At 43.3% G+C, this 4,700-nt stretch overlaps 1 long non-coding RNA gene across 1 annotated transcript; it reads right to left on the bottom strand.

Annotated features, from left to right (window-relative positions):
• Positions 1 to 273: 273 nt before the first annotated feature.
• LOC108154496 lies at positions 274 to 607 on the bottom strand. Its single transcript, XR_001774973.2, has 3 exons — positions 521 to 607; positions 435 to 443; positions 274 to 376 (listed from the first exon to the last, which is right to left on the bottom strand). It is a non-coding gene; the product is annotated as an uncharacterized LOC108154496 (long non-coding RNA).
• Positions 608 to 4,700: the final 4,093 nt, after the last annotated feature.

Raw genomic sequence — 4,700 nt, 5'->3', positions numbered from 1 at the left:
ACGTTGGTCAGCATGTGCGATGAGTTCTCTGGTTCTTTCATACTCCGGGCTGCTGCCAACGGGCTCCGGGCTCTCTTGCACACTCAATCACAATCCGAGTGTCCTGGCAAGTGGCAAGAAAAAGATCAAGTGCCACACTTGTTGGCGTCACAAAAAAAAAAGAGAAACAAGGCGAAGCGAAAGATTATTTTGATGAGGTTAGCAAGTGGTAGAGTTCCTGAAAGATGGGTCAAATAATCGTTTTAGTGGGAAACAGTTGAAGTGGCATTTCGATGATTCCATAGGATCTGCTATGCTACTGTTGGTACTGTAACTTTGTAAGCCTCAGGGTCATAGGTCCTATATAGTCGGCCATTCGGATCTTTTAATATATGAACTTAAACGGAGAGAAATCAAATTATTATGAGGTTTTTTTAACTTTATAATTGTCTTACCCCAATGATCTGTAATTGAGATGATAGTTTGGCACATATATGATTTTATCAACAAATTTTATCAATACAAAATAGCAAAAACTCACTCTGCCTCTTCGCTAGTCCCAAGAGAACAAAGAAAATTACAAAAATTAAACTAAAAATCGTCATCTTTTAACGATGAAATGTATGAATAAAATGAACAAATATGTAGCGTAAAAAGAGAACTAGAAAAATTGAAAAATTAGTCATGGAAAAGTAACAATTTCATGGCTTGAGCAATAGCTTTTCCCCCTACTGGAAATTACTGTCCTTCAGTCAGACGCCTCATAAGTCTTCGAAAATTACCAAAGATAAAAACAAAAAAACAGAAACATTATGATTACGATCTTTTGAAATAAAACAAAATGGTATTCCCTCTAATAAAATATGGGGTTTGTACAGAAGACAATCAACATTTGTGATTAGTAAAAAATGTTTAAAAATTATCATAAAAAGAGGGAACCAACTTATTGACCGCTCTAAAGTTACTGCTGTGGAAAGTCCGGCCCTCAGGTCCATAAAATATATCTCATGTTCTGACTGCCATCTCACTAATATATCATCTTTAATGTGTCTGACTTTCCACGTTGTTTGTTCCTTGTCCGTTTTTTTTTTTTTTTTTGTGGGGGCAGAACGAGGCTGCTGCATTTTTAGTTTCTCTTCGTATGTACTTGTCCTTTTTTGTGTGTGTTTTCGTGGCCCTCGTCCTTTCTGCGCTACTTACTTCCGCACTTTAATGTGGCTCCATAAACTCTCCTTTACGGCGGCTCCCCATCTCCGAGCCGAACAGAAAAAACCAAAGGTTTTTCCTGTCGTTGGCTCCAATGTTCCTCCTTTAATAGCTGCTTTTCCAAGTATTCTGCCTATTTGTGTACGTGTGTCAAGTGTGGCAGGCATTTAATGAGCTGATTTGAATTAAATTTTATGTGGTTAAGCGCATTAGGAGCAGCAAAAACTCATTTCAAGTGGCCAACACGAATTGGGTCAACACTCCCCGCTCCAGGTTGTTCCCCCACTTGACACACATCCATTTCAAGATGTTCTCTACTCCCCAGAATCACACATCTGTGAAATATGTGTGCTATGTGAACGTATGAACAAAATTTATTCCTAATCGGTGGCACAAATTTAATTTTCTCCACACATTTGGCTGGGGTCTGCATTGTGTGGATTCCAGTTCAACTTCTTTTCTTGTCATTGGCTTGTCACCAGAATGAAACATGACATTTGCCTAATTTGAATTTAAATACCTTCCATGGAGCCGGACAAACAGCGAGAAAAACAGCAGCACTGACAGCTGGAAAAACTGAACAAATCTAACACACAAACAGCGGAACAGAGCAGGAGGACGACAGAGGTCGAGGTCTGGTTCTGGTTCTGGGTCTGAACTAAAAAAAGAGAAAATCAAGCGGCAAAATAGCTGAACAACATGTCAGTGGCGGCAGTAGGAGTTAGAATGGTAGCGGGAGGTAGGTCAGCAGTGGGTCAGCGGGTGTGTGTGCTCCATTGTGGCGCCCATCACCTGATGGTTCACTAAATAAGAAATTATTATGAGCATGCAGCGTTTGGCTCCGCTGCCCGCTGCCGCAGCAGCCGTTGTCGTAATCACATACACACACTCACACACACACGAACCACCGTCTCCCCCCAGCCCTTTGCCATGTTTAACTTCCGGTGGAATTCGCACACACAAACACACATAGATGAACAGGATACGCGCACAAGAACACACACAAACATACACATATATGCACACGATGGTCAAATTTCATAAACAGACAACAACAAGAGGAGCAAAGCTCCGCAGAAGTACACCAACAGGATGCCCATTAATTGATGTTTAGATGAATAAATTATTTTATATATTGTATTTTTTAAATTTATGCATGCTCGGCAATCTTTCGATACCGTTTTTGAAAGATTACAAATATTCAAATATCTTTAAAGCTTACTTGCTTACTTTTACGAAAATTTACATTTTAATGATTTTGATATAAGAGAACATTCTTGAGAGTCCTGAGATTAATTGGTTCTATATATTGTAGGTCCTATAATCATAAATAGAAATCAAGATTTATATTTTTGATCCATTTAATAGGCTCTTACTTCCCTTTCATACCCTGTTTTTCTCTGTAAAAACTTTGGTGTGCCAAAACACGAAAGAGGAAGTTGACCGCTCGCCTCCATATGCCCTGTAGTCTGTCTGTCTGTGCCTCTGCCCCATGCCCCATGCCACTGCATCTGTAACCCCTCCCCACCCCTCTATGTCGGTGTAACTTAATGTATCCTGGATTTATTGTGCTGTTTCCTTGTAGCCTGCTGCCGTGAATTAAATGTACATAAACTTTTTTTGCCAGGCCTCCTGTGTTTTTCTATACAGAAGTACTCGTACTTTTTTCCACCGATGGTGGTGTAGCTGTTTTGGATGCTGCAGCTTGTGGGGGTATGAGTTGGCTTCCGTTTGGTCTTGAAACCTGCAACAAAAAGAGAGGAAGAGTGGAAAATAAACATGGAAAAAGTTGCACACATGTGCACATGTGCATATCCTCTGGCTGCATTTTTGCAATTTACAGCAGGAAAAAGACGTCGCCCGTCTCTGACATTATTATGCGGCGACGACGACGACGACGATGAGGAACAGCGGCGACTTTTGCCCTTTGGCCATGCGTTTCCGGAGCCGGGACTCAACCCCGAACCCGAACCCGGAGCCAAGCCCCATGCCACTCCACCTCGACTGATGTTGCAATGTTCCGCCCGGAGCTACCTAGAGCGTTTTGCAGCAGCAAAAGTGACACAAAGAGTCTTAAACTTTGTTCTCTCTCTCTCTCGGTTCCTGTCGCTCTGCCTCCATCTCTGACTCTGTGGCATCCTGCCTGCCCCCGAGTGCATCTGTGTCTGATTGTATTTTGTAATACAAAACTTTTTACCCAACCAAACAATGCAAGTCCGGAATGGGGGAGGCATCTGGGGGCTACGATTGGGCCTTGGCAATGGCTGTGTCACACAGGGCGGATGATTGCTCATGTTCCCTGGCACTTGTTTCGCATTTACAGAGTAATAAACATCATGGAAAGCCTGACTGGGTGTTTGGGTCATAGTTTATGAAATCCATTTCATTGGAGGGTCAGCAATAGAGGGAAGAGAGAGGTTGGGGCTTAAACTGGGGTTCATTAAGTTCAATGAAAATCCGTGGCAAGTCTCGCAAATCAATTGGAAATGTGGCTATTGAGAGAACAATAATTGTGTACCCTTTTTGGGAGTATTACGAGGATGATTGTGATAAGATCGATATACCCATGTCCATCAGTTTTATTCCATTAAAACTAGTCACAGGTCCAGAGATCAATATTTTAACTGCAGGCAGTATATCATCACTATAAACGATTCAAGGGTGTCTAAAGTCTCGACCCCAAAAACTATTTACTTCATCCTCTTTTTATTTCAATTTCAGTTGCAAGTGCGATGCCGCACTTGCCATCTGGAAAGCGGTGATGGGTTTTGGCTGCGGCCCCTTGTGGAACATGGGCAGACGATGGTTGGCCGCTGCTCCTTGTTGAAGGGAGGTGGTATTGGATGGTGGACGGGTGAGGCTCTGATAAGAGTTAAGGGAATCGTTTTATCGCATAAACGACCACATTACACGCTGCATTGAGGAGCAGCTAAATGACCGCAATGAAACACACACCTACCAGGAGGGATGGGGGCTTGTAGCCCATCGCCATCCGACCACCCCTTTAGGCCTGCCCCAAACTGCCCCTGCCACTCTCTGTGGCATGCTTGGCTTGGCAACATTCAGAGCAATTTGTGTGTGTGGATGTGTGTCGAAGTCTGCTCGAAAGCAAAGTTTACTTTCGCTTTAAGTAGTAAGGCAGCGTTACGGGATGTGGAGTGAGCTGGAGGCAGAGTGCGGCACGAAGAAGTGGCAACAGGAGGTAGCGGCACAAGAGGCGAGGCAACTGCGAGGCCAGCAATGAGCAGCATTCCATGGCATGTCGACAAAGGCATCCCAAATGCACACACAGGCATCCAAATGCAAGTGCACACCCACATTCTCTCAATCCACCCCAGCCCAGCCCCACAAAGAACAGGCACAGTGGTGCTTGGTGGAGCAATCTATGTTTCAGAAGAAAGATGCTAATAGCTCTATTGAAAACAGTTCCTGCTCACAGAAATTGCTTCCAATTAAAGCAATTAGGGATAACTGGGATATGGTTTTACAACGACTCATCTCACAAGGTTTCGCTA

The sequence above is a fragment of the Drosophila miranda genome, chromosome 2 (assembly GCF_003369915.1).
Source record: "Drosophila miranda strain MSH22 chromosome 2, D.miranda_PacBio2.1, whole genome shotgun sequence".
Taxonomy (NCBI): Eukaryota; Metazoa; Arthropoda; class Insecta; order Diptera; family Drosophilidae; genus Drosophila; species Drosophila miranda.
Note: the sequence above shows the minus strand (reverse complement) of the source record. Positions and strands in the feature narration are given on the sequence as shown.